The sequence below is a fragment of the Schistocerca cancellata genome, chromosome 2, assembly GCF_023864275.1.
Source record: "Schistocerca cancellata isolate TAMUIC-IGC-003103 chromosome 2, iqSchCanc2.1, whole genome shotgun sequence".
NCBI classification, from domain to species: domain Eukaryota; kingdom Metazoa; phylum Arthropoda; class Insecta; order Orthoptera; family Acrididae; genus Schistocerca; species Schistocerca cancellata.
Window position 1 is genome coordinate 663,332,362 of NC_064627.1, and position 20,182 is coordinate 663,352,543.

General features: G+C 42.5%; 1 long non-coding RNA gene across 1 annotated transcript in view; it reads left to right on the plus strand.

Annotated features, from left to right (window-relative positions):
- Positions 1-20,182, plus strand: part of LOC126162359 (uncharacterized) — a 41,992-nt gene that overhangs the window by 20,997 nt on the left and 813 nt on the right. The gene's annotated exons all lie outside the window — the stretch shown is intronic.

Genomic DNA, 20,182 nt, shown 5'->3' on the forward strand with positions numbered 1-20,182 from the left:
ATTCTTGCTTATCACGGTGCGATGATTCTTTATGGGCCACTTCATGTCTACATTTGGTACAAATTTTCTGACCAGGTTTAAAAACTTCATTAGTCAGTAAATTCAACCTCTCAAATATTGCAATGGTTACTGGTGTTAAAGCCTTACTGATTACTTGTTTTTTACTAAAGGGGTTGCAGCAAGTCTTCTGCAGGAATTGAAATTTTGTCATCAACAAGCCATTATGGTATGAACAAATTTGGGCATCTTCAGTAAAACCAAGCACAGACCTACATCAGAGAAGCTCCTTGTTCATTGGTGACATTCCCGTAACTGATTGTAGTTTACTTTTGCCATAGAGGAATGGTAAGACTTAGGACAGTCAGCTCCATCAGATCCAACAAAGTAGCAAGGTGCAAGGGTCTTGTGGTTCATTTTATACAATAGTTTATTAACCTATAACAAGCAATTTTGAAGGCTCATGAATATCCTAGTTTGAAGCATAGCAGCGCTAATGCGCTGCTTTGTGGATTTGGGGAGGTGCACCAGCCTCGGATCGAATCCACTCAGTGGATTAACAAGGGATGGTGTGCCGCCGAGTTTGGAAGTGGTTTTTAGGCGGTTTTCCACATCCCACTAGGTGAATACTGGGCTGGTCCCCAAGTTAAATTCACAATCTGTCAACTGACTTCAAAATGCTACCTTCCAAATTGGAGCTTGTGGATCAGGGCTGGTGGAATTACTTAGAAAATCAGTAAAATAGCATGAATTTCACGTATTAATTGAAATGCACAACTTCCTCAACTTGTGCAGCTGTGTAGAAACATGCTGTGATGTAATGGAAATAGATATCTTGCTTATTAAACAAGAATTGACATCAAAGGGAATAGCTCATGTGAAACAAATAACACAATAAAATAACAGAAAGCTGGCAAAAATTGCCACCTCATTGTGACTTTTAGTAGTCTATCGCTACCTGAATACATCACGACAAGCTTCCTTGAGCATCAATATTATGTCTTTCATCCCTAACTCTTTGAGCTCTTTTAAGTGCTATTTTGGCCCTATGTACAATTAGTTGTAAAGGAGAAACAACAAGCAGAATGGTACCCCTGAACTTAGCACTAACTGCCCATCTCCAGCTGTATGCATCAGCTGCTCTGAGAGCCATCCCGTATGGAGTCGAGCTGCCCCAGACTGCCCGATGTTCACTTAGTTAACTGTATCATCATCATCATCATCATCATTTAAGACTGATTATGCATTTCAGTGTTCAGTCTGGAGCATAGCCCCCTTATAAAATTCCTGCATGATCCCCTATTCAGTGCTAACATTGGTGCCTCTTCTGATGTTAAACCTATTACTTCAAAATCATTCTTAACCGAATCCAGGTACCTTCTCCTTGGTCTGCCCCGACTCCTCCTACCCTCTACTGCTGAATCCATGAGTCTCTTGGGTAACCTTGCTTCTCCCATGCGTGTAACATGAACCCACCATCTAAGCCTGTTCACCCTGACTGCTACATCTATAGAGTTCATTACCAGTTTTTCTTTGATTTCCTCATTGTGGACACCCTCATGCCATTGTTCCCATCTACTAGTACCTGCAATCATCCTAGCTACTTTCATATCCGTAACCTCAACCTTATTGATAAGGTAACCTGAATCCACCCAGCTTTCGCTCCCATACAACAAAGTTGGTCGAAAAAGTGAATGGTGCACAGATAACTTAGTCTTGGTACTGACTTCCTTCCTGCAGAAGAGAGTAGATCGTAGCTGAGCGCTCACTGCATTAGCTTTGCTACACCTTGCTTCCAGTTCTTTCAGTATGTTGCCATCCTGTGAGAATATGCATCCTAAGTACTTGAAACCGTCCACCTGTTCTAACTTTGTTCCTCCTATTTGGCACTCAATCCGTTTATATTTCTTTCCCACTGACATTACTTTCATTTTGGAGATGCTAATCTTCATACCATAATCCTTACATTTCTGATCTAGCTCTGAAATATTACTTTGCAAACTTTCAATCGAATCTGCCATCACAACTAAGTCATCCGCATATGCAAGATTGCTTATTTTGTGTTCACATATCTTAATCTCACCCAGCCAGTCTATTGTTTTCAACATATGATCCATAAATAATATGAACAACAGTGGAGACAGGTTGCAGCCTTGTCTTACCCCTGAAACTACTCTGAACCATGAACTCAATTTACCGTCAACTCAAACTGCTGCCTGACTATCCATGTAAAGACCTTTAATTGGTTGCAAAAGTTTGCCTCCTATTCCATAATCTCGTAGAACAGACAATAACTTCCTCCTAGGAACCCGGTCATATGCCTTTTCTAGATCTACAAAGCATAGATACAATTCCCTGTTCCACTCGTAACAGTTCTCCATTATTTGCCGTAAGCTAAAGATCTGGTCCTGACAACCTCTAAGAGGCCTAAACCCACACTGATTTTCATCCAATTGGTCCTCAACTAATACTCGCACTTTCCTTTCAACAATACCTGAGAAGATTTTACCCACAATGCTGATTAAAGAGATACCTCTGTAGTTGTTATAATCTTTTCTGTTTCCATGTTTAAAGATTGGTGTGATTACTGCTTTTGTCCAGTCTGATGGAACCTGTCCCGACTCCCAGGCTATTTCAATTATCATGTGTAGCCATTTAAGACCTGACATTCCACTGTATTTGATGAGTTCTGACTTAATTTCATCCACCCCAGCTGCTTTATTGCACTGCAATCTATTGACCATTTTCTCCACTTCCTCAAATGTGATTCTATTTCCATCATCATTCCTATCCCATTCTACCTCGAAATATGAAACATTACTGAGCGTTTTTTCACCTACATTGAGCAACTCTTCAAAATATTCCCTCCATCTGCCCAAGGCATCCACAGGATTCACCAGCAGTTTTCCTGACCTGTCCAAAATACTTGTCATTTACTTCTTACCTCCCTTTCGAAGACTGCTAATTACACTCCAGAATGGTTTTCCAGCAGCTTGACCCATAGTCTCCAACCTGTTTCCAAAGTCTTCCCAAGATTTCTTCTTGGATGCTGCAATTATCTGTTTGGCTTTGTTTCTTTCTTCAACACAACTTTCTCTGTCTACCTGAGTTCTAGTATGTAGCCATTTTTGATACGCCTTCTTTTTCCTTTTACAGGCTGCCTTGACTGTATCATTCCACCAAGCTGTTTGCTTCATCTTACTTTTACACACTACTGTTCCTAGACATTCTTTAGCCACTTCTAGTACTGTGTCCCTGTACCTTGTCCATTCCTTTTCCAATGACTGTAATTGACTACATTCAACTAACTGGTACCTTTCTGAGATCGCTGTTATGTATTTGTGTCTGATTTCCTTATCCTGAAGTTTCTCCACTCTTATCCTCCTACATATGGACCTGACCTCCTGCACTTTCGGCCTCACAATCCCAATTTCACTGCAGATTAAATAATGATCAGTGTCATCAAAGAATCCCCTGAATACACGTGTGTCCCTCACAGCCTTCCTGAATTCCTGATCTGTTATTATATAGTCAATGACAGATCTGGTTCCCCTGCCTTCCCAAGTATACCGGTGAATGTTCTTACGTTTAAAAAAGGAGTTTGTGATTACTAAGCCCATACTGGCACAGAAATCCAAGAGTTGTTTCCCGTTCCTGTTGGCCTCCATATCCTCTCCAAATTTACCCATAACCTTTTCATACCCTTCTGTTCGATTTCCAATCCTGGCATTAAAATCCCCTATGAGCAGAACACTGTCCTTGTCCTTTACTCTAACAACTACATCACTCAGTGCCTCATAAAAACTATCCATCTTATCTTGATCTGTCCCCTCACAATGCGAATATACTGACACAATCCTAATTTTCTTGCTAGACACTGTCAAATCTATCCACATCAGTCATTTGTTTACATACGTTATTGCAACTACGCTGGGTTCCATTTCTTTCCTGATGTAAAGCCCTACACCCCATTGTGCTATTCCTGCTTTGACTCCTGACAGGTAGACCTTGTATTCTCCCACTTCCTCTTCTTTCTCACCCCTTACCCGAATGTCACTAACAGCTAAAACGTCCAGCCCCATCTTACTTGCAGCCTCTGCCAGCTCTACCTTCTTCCCAGAGTAGCTCCCATTGATATTAATAGCTCCCCATCTCATTACCATTTGTTTGCCAAGTCGTATCTTAGGAGTCCCTGGTTTGTCAGTTAGAGGTGGGACTCCGTCACCTCCAAAGATCCGAGGCATTTTGCTCTGATTGTTGCCAGCGTCATATTTAAAGTACCAGGGAAGCAGGTTGCTAGCCTTACTTGCCCTGAGTCCCATTGAGTTTTACCCCTGACGGTTGAGGACTAACCAGTGGATTTGGTAGTCTTTGCCGTATGAGCACAAAGGTGACCATGACTCAGAATATGTCCAAGATGCCCAGCCTTATTCCAAAGTAACTGGTATCCCGACTGTCGGGACCACTTACTTGGCCACTCATACGTTGCCCGTGGTTCATGAACTAGGACATGACTACAGGAACCCACACCATGAACCACAGTTAACTGCATATTTTCATTATATAAAAGTATAAATACGAATTCCACCAAATACAGCTTCTGAAGCACTGAAGTCGAAATTACATTGCGCAATGCACTTTTGTGAATCGATCATAACTCTTGCCACGTGATCTCACCAGCCAATGGCAGCAGATAAGTGGAGCATAAGACATGTGTTATAGTCAGCCAACAGTAACACTGTTCAGTAGCACAAACTCACAAATACAAAAAGTTAATGTTTTCAATTAATATGCACACCCTATAGTTGCAAAAAAGTGAAGCTTTTGCATATAATATTGGTCTTCAAAAATTTTTTGTTGTTTCTCTTGGCATGTGGTTACACCGGATCCTAAGAGCACAGCTTAAATTGCAGCAGCTGAATATTTCTGACATGTTTGCTCAACAGCAATCGTGTCTGGTTGCTGCATCTGCCAGTTTATTTTCCCTAATTCTCATGTGGCCTAGAATGCACCGGGTTCCAAATGATAATCAGGTTGCTACCGGTGCCTTCAAGAGTGATACATTGCCCAAGAATGTGAAGGTGATGGTCTACCAGTGTGATGTAAAGCCCTATATCTCTCCCCCAATGCGGTGCTTAAGTGCTGGAAGTTCAGCCATATGTTTTCCCGCTGTACTTCCAGCGGCACATGCCGAGACTGCAGACACCTATCACATCCCAATACTCCATGTGCCCAGCCTCCCATCTGTGTCAACTGCGGAGAGCACCATTCGCCTTGCTCGCCTGACTGCAGGATTCTCCAGAAAGAAAGGAAAATCATGGAGTACAAGACCCTGGACCGAATGACCTACACAGAAGCTAAGAGAAAATTTGAACGCCTGCATCCTGTGCGCTTGACACCTTCTTACGCTGCTGCTACAACAGTTATGGCACCGTCAGCTCCGCCAACCCAGGTCACCTCTGAGCCGGAAGACTACACATGCCTCTTTGACAGTGGGGGACTTCCCTCCCTGTTGCATCTGCACCACCTGCTTCAGGAGCAACAGCCCCCCCCCCCCCTCCCCCAACCATTGGGGACGTCCGTCCCCACCTCTAAGGTGGAGAAGTGTATGTCTTCTTCACCTTATCTTGCTAGGAAGGGGTCGCTTGGGTCACTCCCTTCTCAGGTTTCTTCTACTGGGAAAGATGACACCTGCCAGTTTCTTTCTAGTGTGAAACACGACACCCGCCAGTGGCTGGAGAGCCCAAAAGCAGCTGGTCGTAGGGCTTAACACTCATCGTCAGCCCCAGAGCCTGAGCCAGTGAAGTCCTCCCGGCCAGGGAAACTCAAGGAGCAGCGAGAGAAATCCAAAAAGAAAACCCTAAGACCAAGGAAATTGTGGTGGCACCCACACCGCTGCTACCTACAAGCTCTGCAGCTGAGGATGGGGTGGAGATTTTGGCGTCCACTGGGGACCAAGATCTCGCAAGACCCTCACACACAATGGATATAGAGTGCTCAGGCAATAATTTAGTGGCAACATGTGACTCTGAGGTGTAAACTGTCTCATTGAATGTTCCATGCCTTCCCAGTCTCATGATGTCATCCTCCAGTGGAATTGTGGCGGTTTTTTCCACCGCCTGGCTGAGCTACAGCAACTGTTAAGCGTTACACCTACCATCTGCATTGATCTCCAGGAAACCTGGTTCCCAACAATGCAGAACGCTGCCCTCCACGGCAATAAGGGATATTACAGGAGCCGTAGCGACTATAATCGAGTGTCAGACGAAGTTTGCGTATATGTCTTAAAATCGGTCTGTAGTGAACATGTGCCTCTTCAAACCCCTCTTGAAGCTGTGGCAGTCAGAATGAGGATGACACAGGAAATAACTGCCTGCAATGTATATTTTCCTCCAGATGGTGCACAGTACCCCTGAATGTATTAGCTGCGCCAATTGATCAACTCCATAAAACTTTCCTACTTCTGGGAGATTTTAATGTGCATAACCCCTTATGGGGTGATACCATGCTTATTGGCCGAGGCAGAGATGTCAGAACTTTACTGTTGCAATTCGACCTCTACCTCTTAAATACTGGGGCTGCCACACATTTCAGTGTGGCTCATGGTAGTTACTCGGCCATTGATTTATCAGTTTGCAGCCCAGGACTTCTCCCATCTACCCACTGGATAGCACCTGATGACCTGTGTGGTAGTGACCACTTCCCCATCTTCCTGTCACTGCCCCAGCATCAGGCACATGGACGCCTGCCCAGATGGGCTTTGAACAAGGCAGACTAGGGAACTTTCACCTCTGCTGTCACCACTGAATCTCCACCACATGGTAACATCGATTGATGGTTGAGCAGGTGACTAGCACAATTGTTTCTGCAGCATAAAATGCGATCCCTCCCTCTTTTGGGTGCCCAAAATGCGATCCCTCCATCTTTAGGGTGCCCGAGAGGTAAGGCAGTCCGTTGGTGGTCGCCGGAAGTCGATGAAGCAATTAAGGAGCATTGGCGAGCTCTACAGTAGCATAAGCGGCACCCTTCCCTGGAGCACCTCATAGCCTTTAAATGGCTCCGTGCCAGTGTTCACTAGCTTATCAGACAACGGCAGAAGGTGTGTTGGGAGAGATACATCTCCACCATTGGTTGCCACACGTCACCTTCCCAAGTCTGGGCAAAGATTAGACGTCTTTTTGGGTACCAAGCCCCAACAGCTGTCCCCGGTGTTACCATAAATTGCGAGTTACGTACCGACGCAAACGCGACTGCCGGGCCCTTTGCTGAACACTTTGCTCGAGCCTCTGCATTGGAGAATTACGCCCCAGCCTTTCGCACACTCAAACAGCGGCTGGAAGGGAACGTCCTCTCATTCACTACACGCTGCAGTGAATCCTATAACGCCCCATTTACAGAGTGGGAGCTCCTCAGTGCCCTTGTACATTGCCCCAACACAGCTCCTGGGCTTGATTGCATCCACAACCAAATGATTAAACATCTCTCATCTGACTACAAGTGACATCTTCTCGTCATCTTCAACCGGATTTGGTGCAGTGGTGACTTTCCAATGGCGGAAAAGCACCACCATTCCAGTGCTCAAACCTGGTAAAAACCTGCTTCATTTGGATACCTGTCAGCCCATCAGCCTCAATAACATTCTTTGTAAGCTGCTGGAACGTGTAGTATGTCGGCAGTTGGGTTGTGTCCTGGAGTCACAAGGCTTGCTGGCTCCATGTCAGAGCGGCTTCCGCCAGGGTCACTCTACCACTGATATTCTTGTGTCCATCGAGTCTGCCGTCTGAAAAGCCGCTTACAGACGGCAACACCTGATTGCCGTCTTTTTTGTCTTATGTAAAGCATACGACACCACTTGGTGACATCATATCCTTGCCACTTTGTATGAGTGGTGTCTCCGGGGACCACTCCCAATTTTTATCCAAAACTCCGTACTTTCCAAGTCCAAGTTGGTGACTCCCATACTTCCATCCATATCCAGGAGAATGGACTCCCGCAGGGTGCTGTATTGAGTGTCGTTCTATTTTTAGTTGCCATTGACGGTCACACCTTCTCTGTATGCACACAACTTCTGCATTTCGTACTGCTGCTCAAATACTGTTGTAGCTGAGCGGTGCCTAGAGGGAGCCATCCACAAGGTGCAATCATTGGCTCTAGCCAATGGCTTCCAGTTCCCGCCCCCCCCCCCCTCCCCACTCCCCCGCAGAGTCGTGTGTCATATCAACTTCTGTTGGCGTCGTACCATTCATCCGGAACCCGCACTTTACCTTAATGATGATCCACTCACTGTAGTAGAGACATGTCAGCTCCTAGGACTGGTTTTCGCTGCTCGATTGAATTGGCTCCCTCATCTTCGTCAGCTTAAGCAGATGTGCTGGCAGCACCTCAATTTTCTAAGCAACACCTGTTGGGGGTACAAACCGCTCTACGCTGCTGCAGCTGTACAGAGCCCTTTTACAATCCTGAATTGACTATGGGAGTGTGGTTTATGGTTCGGCAGCACCTTCAGCATTGCATTTACTCGACCCTGTGCACCACTGTGGGGCTTGATTAGCGACAGGAGCTTTTAGGATGAGTCCGGTGACCAGCATACTGGTTGAGGTTGATGTCCCTCCACTGCAGATCAGACGTGCGCAACTACTTGCCAGTTACACAGCACACATTCATAGTTCCCCTGAGCATTCGAACTACGTCTCCTTTTCCCGCCCGCGGCAGTCCATCTCTGCATCTGCGGCCCAGATCGGGGCTAACGATTGCAGTTCGCATGAGGTCCCTTCTCTCCGAACTGGAGTCCTTGCCTTTACCACCTCTGCTTGCGGTCCATTCACGTACGCCTCCATGGTGTACGCCTCAGCCACAGCTTTGTCTGGACCTTTTGCATGGCCTTAAGGACTCTGTTAGCCCCGCTGCTGTCTGCTGTCACTCCCTCTTGATTCTTGTCGTGTTCCGGGGCTCTGAAGTGGTTTACGCCAACGGCTCAATGGCTGATGGTCACATAGGCTTTGCATATGTTCATGGAGGACATATTGAGCAGCACTCCTTGGCAGTTGGCCGCAGTGTTTTCACTGCAGAGCTGGTGGCAATATCTCGTGCTCTCGAGTACATCCGCTCATGCCCTGGCGAGCTATTTCTCCTGTGTACTGACTCATCGAGCAGCCTACAAGCTATCGACTAGTGCTACCCTCGCCACCATCTGTAGCATCCATTTAGGAGTCCACCTATGCCCTGGAACAGTCCCGCCATTCCGTGGTGTTTGTGTGTGCCCCAAGACACGTCGGAATCCCCGGCAATGAACTTGCCGATAAGCTGGCCAAACAGGTGATGCGGAAACCACTTCTGGAGGTAGGCATCTCCGAAGCTGACCTGCGTTCTGTCTTACACCACAAGGTTTTCCGGCTTTGGAGACAGAATGGCATAACAGCACGCACAACAAAATGTGCGCCATTAAGGAGACTATGAATGTGTGGAAGTCTTCCATGCAGGCCTCTCGCAGGGAATTAGTTGTCAGGCCTCTCGCAGGGAATCAGTTGTCCTCTGCTGGCTCCTCATTGGCCATACGTGGCTAATGCATGATTACCTACTCCATTGCAGGGATCCACCTCAGTGTTGCTGTGGCTCCCAAATGACAGTCATCCATCTCTTGCTGGACTGCCCACTTTTAGCTGCTCTGCAGCAGACTTTTAACTTTTCCAGCACCCTGTTTTCGGCGTTGGGCGACAATACCTCCACAGCAGCTTTAGTTTTACGTTTTATCTGTGAGAGTGGGTTGTATACTTCTATGTAGGTTTTAGCGCATGTCCTTTGTCCCTCTGTGTTCTCCACCCTAGTGCTTTTAGGGTGGAGGTTTTAAAGTGTTGCAGAGTCTTGTGGTTGGCCAGCCACTGTAATCTGCTTTCATGTTTAACTCTCTTCTGTTTCTAGCATCTCTGTTGCTTTCTTGTCTTCTTTTATTCCTTTTAGTGTTATATGTTTTGTCCGTTTTATTCTCAGACTTTTGGCATTGTTTTATAAGGAACAAGGGACCGATGACCTCATAGTTTGGTCCCTTTTCCTCCTTTAAACCAACCAACCAAGTGCAACTCACACATACATGACCAATGACCACAGTCTGTGGCAGCTGAAGCCACACTATGTTGCTGGCCAAAAGCTTATTTTGTGATAGTCTTTTTGTTGTGCCTATCTGTGACTGAGCATCTCTGCTATATGGTGAGTAGCAACTATCCTTTTCATAATGTTATTACATTCCATCTTGGATTTTCCATTGTTTAAATTTACCATTCAAAAGGTGGCTAAGTTTTACTGCTCTAATGGAAAGTATATTGTCACTTAACATGGGCTGGGGGGGGGGGGGGGGGGGGGGAGTTCTTCCACCCAGGAGTATTTCTTTTTTGTCGGTTTATACACGCTGATGAGTGTAATTTTTCCTCCTGTCTATGTAGTTATGTAGTTCTCAATTCATTCGAGCAATCAATCATTCGTAATAGGAAAGACAGTCATAACTCAGTCACTCAAAATGATTCAGAAATTTTACTTTGTTAGAATGAAATCAGGTGATGATTCTTCTTCTCTGCAGGCTTGTGCTTTGTGGCAGTCTGCTAATCTGTACAAAGAAAATGCCTCGTATTTTTGGGAGCATTGTATAATCAGTCGGGAAACCTCAGATCCAGGGGATATTTGGCTTTGATGAAGTTTAACCTTCCGAAGAAGTAATGGAGCTCTTGGATTATTAAATGCAGGTTCGTATCCAGTCTTTCGGAAGTTCCCTTCTGATTAATAACTACACAATATATCGATGAGTAGCATTAATTCTCAAAAGTCAAATAATGTAAATTGTTACACACCTTTTGTATGAAGGAGCTCTTTTTCCCTTTTAATCGTACAATGTCGTATCAGTTATCTTTTGTCATAAATCTCAATATTGAGATTACAGTTCTTCAAACAATGCTCAGGCTAATCAGCACGAAGACAATCTCGGAATCTTTTTTCTAACAACCACCAGAGAGAGTACTACAAAGAATAATTATGCGCTCATGGCGTAGCTATTGTATGAAACTACTTTGCGCATGGATTCTGAGAGTATGAAGATAGAAAATTAGTAAACGTCATTCAAGGGTAGAATTGTATCAGAATAATTCATTGAATATAAAGAGATATTACATGAGCCATAAGGCAAGGGGGTTGGGAGAAATGGTGGAGTAGGAATGGACAAGGAGATCGTGTAGGTTTCGTGGTTGGTGAAATAGCACTTTTGGAGTGGTGGGGAGAATAGTGGGAAGGATATTCCTCATTTTGGGCATGAGATGTATCAAAACCCCAACAGAGAAGATAATTCAGTTGCTCCAGTCTTGAGTGGTACTGAATCATCAGAGGAACACTCCATTATAGGTGGACATTGGGTATATAATAAGTTACTGGAGAGACAAAGCAATGGGGATCTGTTTCTGGACAACGTTGGGAGGCCTGTGAGGGTCTCAGTGAGATACTTGGCCAATTTGGAGAGGACTGCTCATCACTAAGATGCGATGACCACAGGTGGCTGGTCTGTACCAAAGGGATGGCAGCAGCTGAATTATGGGTATTGTTGATGGTTGGTAGGTGTGATGTGGATGGAGGTAATGCTGTAGCCATTCTAGACATGGAGGTCAACATAAAAGAAAATGGTTTGTTGGTTGAGGAAGACCATGCGAAATGAATGGGTCAGATGTTGATGTTCTGGAGGAATGTGGATCGAGTCTCCACAATCCTAGGTTCAGATCATGAAGGTGTCTACAGTGAATCTGGACCATGTGAGAGGTTTGGGATTCTGAGTGATTATGAAGTATTCTTCTAGATGGCCCATGAGCAGATTGACATTGAAGGGTATCATGTGGATGTCCTTTGTTTCATCATGGATTTGTTTGTAGGTGATGATTTCGAAGCAGAAGTAACTGCGGGTGAGGATATAGTTTGTCTTGGTGACCAGGAACAAGCGTAAACGTTTGGAGTAAGTTGAGCATTGGAAGAAGTAGTGTTCAAAAGCAACAAGGCCATGGGCATTGGGGATTTTAATGTAGAGGGAGGTGGTATCGACAGTAGTGAACAGGGTGCTGGGTGGTAAAGCAACAGGGACGGTGGAGAGTCATTGGAGGGAATGGTTAGTGTTATTTATATTCGAGGGTAGGGTAAGCGTAATAGGCTGAATGTGTTGGACCATGAGAACAGTGATTTTCACTGTGGGGGCACAGTGACCAACCACAAAGGGGTTTCTGGGTGGTTGGGTTTATGGACTTGGGAAGCGTGCTGAAGGTAGGAGAGCAGGGAATGTGAGGATAATGGGGGGGGAAAGGGGGGGTTCTTATTGCAGCAGATGTTCTATGTTCTGGGATGGGCCTAAGGATTTGAAAGTGACAGGAAGTCCTGCTGGATTAACAAGGAGTGATTTAGGGGCAGTGAGGGAGGAATGAACTGAGTCAGTGGTTGGTAGGATTGGTGGCAAGAAAGGAGGAGGAGGAGGAGAGAATGTGCCTATTTAGCTCAGTGTGATTGAATATGGGGTGGGGCAAAAGGTAAGGCCTTTGGAAAGAACTGACACTTCTGTGGAACTGAGGCTTTTGGAGGACAGTTTCAGGACTGTGTTTCCGGTCTGTTTAAGTTCTGGATAGTGTATGGTTTTGGTAGGGAGTTTCTGAGATGGCAAATGTAGTAGATCTCCAAGGCAGGGTTTGGCAGCTATTAGAGAATACAAGAGAGGTTTGATGGAAGTTCTTGTGGTGATAGTGGTAGTCAAGGTGGGAGTAGAAGGTAAACAGGTAGTAGAGCTTTTGAGGTTGTGTTGTGCATGCTGCTCTAGGTCCTGGAGGAAAGAGTTTCAATCTGGGAAATTGGATGCAGAAATTTGGGATTGCAGAGAGGAGAATTTTATGGATGGAGATAATGTATTGCACGATGGGTTGGTCCTGATTTTTAGGGGTTTCCAGGGCTAAGATGGTGAGGGCTATGTACTGACAAAATCTGAATGGACAGAGGTCATTGTTGGAGATCAGTTGGAGATGCATAATTTGATGAATCCATTTTGAGAGATTCTAGGAGATAGGCAACACAGGAGAAACAGTATGTGGGACTGGATTCTGGCCAAGGATAGGGAAACTTCCCTGTACTAGCACAGATGAAAGGGGCAAGGACCATAGTGAAGAGTAAAAAGATGCAAAAAATTTGTGGGAAAGAAACAGAAATGACAAAGCACGAAGTGAAGGGAAAGAGCTGAAAACTGAGGGAGTAGGGCCTATACTGAAAGATTAAAGTGAACTAAAATCAATGTGACGGCACAATAAGATCAAGGAGAAAAATAAATAAGAAGACAATAATAGTGAGATGCAGGTCAGTGGGTGGATGTGTGTGAATGAAGAGAGGAGGCAGTGAGAGTAACTGGCTTTGGTGACATCAGTACATGCCTGTTCGAATAAGGGAAAAAGGGGGGGGGGGGGTTGTTTGTTAGGTATGGGGTTCATTGAAATATATGTGGCAGAGGAAGGTACAGAAAAACACATGAAAATATATGAGGAAGAGGGAGGAAGTGTGATCAGTTTGTAGGTCCACAATAATTCAGCAGGAAGAATATATGGCATGAGACACTGCACCAACAATCCATGGTAGCTATCTGTTGTGTATGGAAAAACATGACATCTTTCTGATCTGGATTGAGAATGAAGACACCCTATTAACGTTTCTCCAGGTCATCATCATCTTCCCCATTTGCTTCAGCTGGTCCTCCTCAACGCAACAACCCATGTCTACATCAAATGTACTAACCACCAACAATATTTCCACTTTAACAACTGCCACACATTCCATATCAAATGTCTTTTGCATCTGTAGTGATGAGCAGTCACACTCAAAATATAGCAAGGATTTCACTGGGGTCTCCAAAGAGTGAAATTACCTTCACAACCTTGTCAGAAACAGATCACCCTTGCCTTCTCTCTCATCACATACCACACAGTTCCACATATGACTGAAGCAGCTGAATCACATTCTCTGCCAGGGTTTCGACTACTACTTCTCATGCCTGGAAATGAGTACTTTTTCCTTCCCACCCACCCCAAAGGAGTATTCTGCTGCCCACCGAATCTACACAATATCCTTGTGTATCCCTATTCCACCATTACTCGAAACACCTCTTGCCTAGTAACTCTTATCCCTGCAATGGACCTAGATGCAAAAGCTATCCCATACATCCTCCCACTTGTCCATAGTTGCCAGCTGACTTGTTGAATAGTTCATTATTTGTAATTCTAAATTTGTGTACACTGTATATAAAGCATGTTGTTTACAGTGACTGGTGATGTTTTGATATATATTTTTAAAAGCAATATATCATGAAAATGTTTTTGCAAAATAAATAATTAAATGGTTTGGAGTGGAAAAGTGTAACTGTTCATTTGTTGTCTTGACTGTCTGTGCAATGATTAACTTTGAACCCTTGATTTATGTATCACAATAGAACTGCAGTTCCTCCTAGTAAGATCATATTACATACAGGTATATAATTAAATGCTGAGGCAAAGTTGTGTGCCAACAGAATTACTGTTCATGTTTACCCTTGCCATGAGTGAAGTCATTTCAAACGTGGGCAACGACAGAAATTGAACTAAGAGGGGGCAAGATTCTAAAACTGATTATTGTTATAGTTGATTTGGTGAATCTGAAGACATGTCCTATCCCAGGAACTAAATAGTACAAGAGAAATACTAAACTTATTCATACAACGAAGGCCTTCACAGCCAGTATTTACATTATTGGTGAGTTTAGTTGTACAGGCATTAGGCCATGGTCTAAGGTATGTGTCTGTGTCTAATGTTTTGTCTCATAATGCTAAGCCTACTTGAGTTTCAGTAACAACTCATGCGGCCTCTGAAAGTGTGGCCATCATTGGGAGACTAAATATTAGGCACAGAAACATCCCTTAGACCATGACCTAACAACTAAAATCAGCAAGAAACTAAACTTATTGTATTTCCAAGGAGTGACAGACGTCTAGCCAATATTTTTTGGAGGTATGTTACTTTAATACCTAATGAGTGAACATATTTCATTATAGATTCTGGTTGCCACTTTTTTGAAAATGCTGATCCTGAATGACATCTATTCATGACTAAATAAAAAATATCCAACGAGTTAGGAAATAAAGCTAGAAGGCAGTCACAAAAGATATTACCTTTATTTACTAGTAACATTAAGTTGACACTGAACATTTAAAAAATATATTTTTGAAAGGAGGGGGGGACTGAGAAATTTATGTTGAATATTAACAGGTATTACTAACAAAAGCTACCATTGAGAAATATTCCTCAAAATGGAGATACAGAAATAAATTAAAAAAAAAAACTGATTTAATTCTGATGCTATCAACAACACAGTTTGTTTACATAACTTCTCATCTGATCAAGTTAATTGATTTTTTGCTTATTTTGATGTATTCTGTTTCATAATGGTCTGACTTCATTAAAGCTTAAACAAATGTGCTTTGGAAACAGTATTTTTTGAGTTGCTTGACCCATAGGAGTGTGTCACTGGGATGCTAAAGAAATTGCATTGGCAGACTCTTTGAAGATAGATGTAAACTATCCTGCGACAGTCTACTAACAAGCTTTCAGAACAGGCTTTAAGTTGTCACTCTAGGAGTGTACTACAATCCCCTTTGTATCACTCGCACTGTGAGGACAATATTAGAATAATTACAGCATGCACAGACGCATTCAAATAATCATTCTTTCCACGCTCCATACATGAATGGAACGGGAAGAAACCCTAATGACTGGTACAATAGGATGTACCATCTGCCACGCATCTCACAGTGGTTAACAAGAATGTTTAGACATTGATGTAGATGTAGAACTGCATGCCAGGCCCAACATACAATTAGAAGAAAGTGGTAAACCTTCCAAAATCACTTTCACATGGGCATGTAGAATCAGGTTTTAAAAGCTTAGGACTGAGTGAAAACTGTATTTGCCTCCCTGCTTTACACCATATTATGAAGCCATGATCAGTGAATTTACATCTCTGTGACTGCATGTTGGACTGTGTCACAGCCTGTAGAGATCGAAGAATGTATGTGGAGGGGACATCTCTTTGTAAAATTTCACACTTTTCTTTCATTTCCCTAATGCAGAAAATTGCAGCTCTCTGAGTGTTGTATTTTGGCTTGTCCACAAATAAAGCTGAAATGAGAGGTGAGTGAGGTTTCTTCCACTGATAGTTTACATCAATCAAACTTGAAGTAAATTTTGAATGCTATCTATATCTGTGGTTCTCACAACTTTTTTCCTCAGCCCCCCCCCCCCCCCCCCCAGCCTATTGTTATGAAGAAAAGTAGTCATGTTATATTTTTTCCTTATTCTGTTTACCAAACTCAATTTAAAAGGATATTACGCAGCAGAAGCCAAAAAGACTCATTATAACAAATATATGGAACAATTTTTTATCTACCACGTTTTCATTTATTCATAAACTATGAAATGAATATTATTGACACTTCAGGAAACAAGAATTACAAGAGAAATAAAAATTTAAATTAAAAAGTTCATAGTGATGGATGAGGTTGCTTTTGAGAATAAGCTTTCTCAGGATGTGGAGGATTAGCAGAAAGAGCCACTGGAAGTTCTTAGTTTACATTTAGCTTTGATTGGTAGTTCGAATTCATAGCTGACAAAACTGAAAATCCAGTCTTGCACCAGTACATAGCTGCAAAAGGAATCAGAATCTTTATTGCATTTTGGTTTAGCGTTGGGAAGTCCTTTCTAACATGTATCCAAAACACCAACAAAGCCATTAAATTAACTCTTAATTAAATTTACTCTTTTATTAAATTTACTCTTCAGTGAAGTATCACAAATGAGTTCAATAATTGTTCTTGCTCTTCTATGTTTAGAAATGATGGCCCGGGAGCAATTATGAATGGGTTTTTAATCCAATTAAATTAATCAAAATTGTTGCTGAAATTTTTCTCGAAGTGAACTTTTAAGGTTGCAAGACGATGATGAAAGCAAGTTTTTATCGCCATTGGAAGTATCGGATTATCTGTATCCTCTACCAGTGACATAGTAGGGAACATATCTAGTACGCTACTCTCCATTCGATTTTTGTGACAGCTCTAATTTCTATTTGAATGCCTTCACCTTTTCATTCCAAGATAGTACAGTTGCCTGATTACCTGGAAGTGAAGTGTTAAGAATATTTGGTTTCTCAAAAATATCAGTGAGGTAAGCCATTTTACATAAAAAATCTCCATTGTTGAAACAGTCGGCCAAAGAGTGGCTTCTCTCCTATAAAAAACAGAATACCTCGTTCCTCAGTTCAAACCTTCTTTTCAGTACTTTAGCCCTTGAAAGCCATCGAGCATTACTAAAAAAAAAGAGCAACTGAATTTGTTCAGCACCCATCTCCTCACATTTATAGATTTTGCCTTAATAATATTAACTGTTTGTATAATGGTTTTGCAGAACTTCATGAAGATTTGGACTAAGTTTTTTAGTGGCCACAGCCTCCCAATGTATCATGCAGTGAGTCCATATAGCAGGAGGAGCTACAGCTTTAACTTTGCTGGCAATCCACCATGAATTCTGGACATTGAACGAACTCCATATGTGCATACTCCAATGCACCTATTTCATGATATACTGTTTTGATTTAAGAAAGTATTGAGCATGTCAAAAAGGTTTCAGCTGTAGCTGTTTTCAGTATCAGCTCACAGAAAATAAATTCCTCTCTAATGTTAAATTCATCAACGAAACAAACATAAGTAGTCAAATGAGCATCTTTATAAATGCCAGTTGCTTCGTCCACTTGAAGTTCAAATAGTTTTGTGCAATTTACAGATTAACTGCTTGAGTAAATCTTCAGGAATACTTTCCAACTGTTGAGCAAATGAGTTGCCAAACATTGTTGATACTATATCAATTGCTGCTGGTAAAACCAGAGTTTCTGCAACTGTATATGGTTTCTTGCATTTAGGAATTCTACGAGAAATTTGGTAAGAGGTTAAAAGGGCTTTAGATGTCACATTCGTCGTTATGGCAAAGTTCTTCTGGGTAGATAATAAAACATTAAGTTTCCAGACAAAAAAATGTTTTGGTTTTTCTGTTAATTCAGGATGTTTGGCTTCAAGATGTCTCTTTAACTTATCAGGTTTCATGCTATCAGCAGCTAAAATCGTTAAACAACTTTACACTGCCAACGCTCTTCTTCATTGATTGTAGTTTTTGTAAAACCTAGCAATAAATAGTTCTCATTATACCTCCTCATTGTCGCCTTTGGAGTATCTCCCTCCCCTCTGCCAGTTGACAGACCACTGCAGTCTTGATGTTTGTCACTAATCAGGAACTGCTTCTTACAGCAGTCAAGTCTTCCTTGCAAAGTCTTATTATTATAGACTATAATTATAGTCGCCACTATAAGGATGCTTTGAGATACATGAGCCAAACCTTGCACTGCACAGGATAGTTCGGAAACAGTAACGACACAGGCGCAAAGGGTGTTCTGCCGACTATTGAAGGAAGCAACGCCACCTAGGAACAAAGCCTACTCAGCTTGTGCGTGCAGGCTTTGTTCCTAGGTGGAAAGAATTCCCCCGAAGCTAGACAATCATTTCAGACAATGCTGAAAATGTGACAGCGTTTTCATTGTTGTCTACCACTTCTGGCGTTAACACTGACATCGGGCAAAATTTAAACCAGATCAGCGGCATGTTGTTTGTTCGACAAAAGATAAGGCTAATCCAATTCACGATGCACAGTCCCGGTTATAGGTCTCCTATCTAATGGCTTTCAGTGGCAACAAATTTGAATTCCAATATTTCCTAGATTTAACAACGCTAATCATTAAGAAGTTTAATATTATGTTTAAGGTCCAACACAGTAAGTCTAATATTAGAGTTAGAAATTGTGTGTCTTGAGGGAGTATAGTTCATGGTTCACAAATTATCCAGACTATGTTCATGCAGTATTTGAGAATGAGAGCAATTAGTAACTTCCAAAAATTTCAAACCTATTTGAAACTTTTGTCACTTACATGCTTACAGTCAAATATTTAAGACATTAACTCATTTATAAAGAAACCAGACATTTGAAGCTGTTTCATTCACAGAGTTTGATTCCTTAAAGAATTAAGAGGTTACTGCTTTATTAATATAACTTAATTGTCCACCGTACCAACATTTCAGACTATCTCCCCCCCCCCCCCCCCCCAACTCTGTAAAAGTGGAGCTGTCTTTGCGTCCTAACTGGTCTGTGACACACATACAGAAGTGGCCGTTTGGCCCCCTTCTTTTTTCAAGCCCTCCAAAAAGCATTGTTGGCTTCAGCCATAATACTACCCTCACATGTAAGAGTACTGTAGCCTTATAAACTCATGTGGAGTTCACAGCAGTGCAAATGTTAATTCTTATACGTCTTCACTGCCTTTAGTTTCAATCAACTGAATGATCATAGTTTGTTGGCAATCATTAGGATTTTGCTGCTGGACTTATTTTAGACTTACAGATGGTTTTCCTTACAGATAAGCTGTTTCCTATTATCAAGATATCCAGGAAATACAAATGAAAACTTTATTTGGCTGTTGACTGATCCCATGATACTCTTTAGTCAGAATTTCAGGGAGTTGACAGCTTTTTTAGTGGTGTCTTGTGTACCAAACACATTAACCTATTTGAAGACCAATTACTTTCTTAAACAACAACACGCAGAGATTATAACACCCACCTTCAAACATGCTACGCTGGAAGAACTGAATTGTTCTCATATTTTCTGACCCATATCCAGATTCCAGGAATTTAAACTGTCGCTTGATGTTTGTCATTTGTGGCTGCTTACAGATGGCATAAGCCAGTATGGAATGTATGACAGACAGACAGACAGACAGACAGTAAATAGTGTGGCCATTAAGACTCAAGTTTATAATTAATGAAGGGTATCTTCACGGTGAATCACCGAATACATTTCTTCCATTAATACCATACCCATGTTTACAACTGCTCTATAGAACTAGAAAATTTCTGGCCTTTAACTCAGCAAATTAAAGTGAGTGTGTGTGTGTGTGTGTGTGTGTGTGTGTGTGTGTGTGTGTGTGTGTGTGTGTGTGTGTGTGTATAGAGTGTCACATTTTATGAATATTTTTCCACAGTTAACATGGCAAAAAGAAATTTTATGAAGAT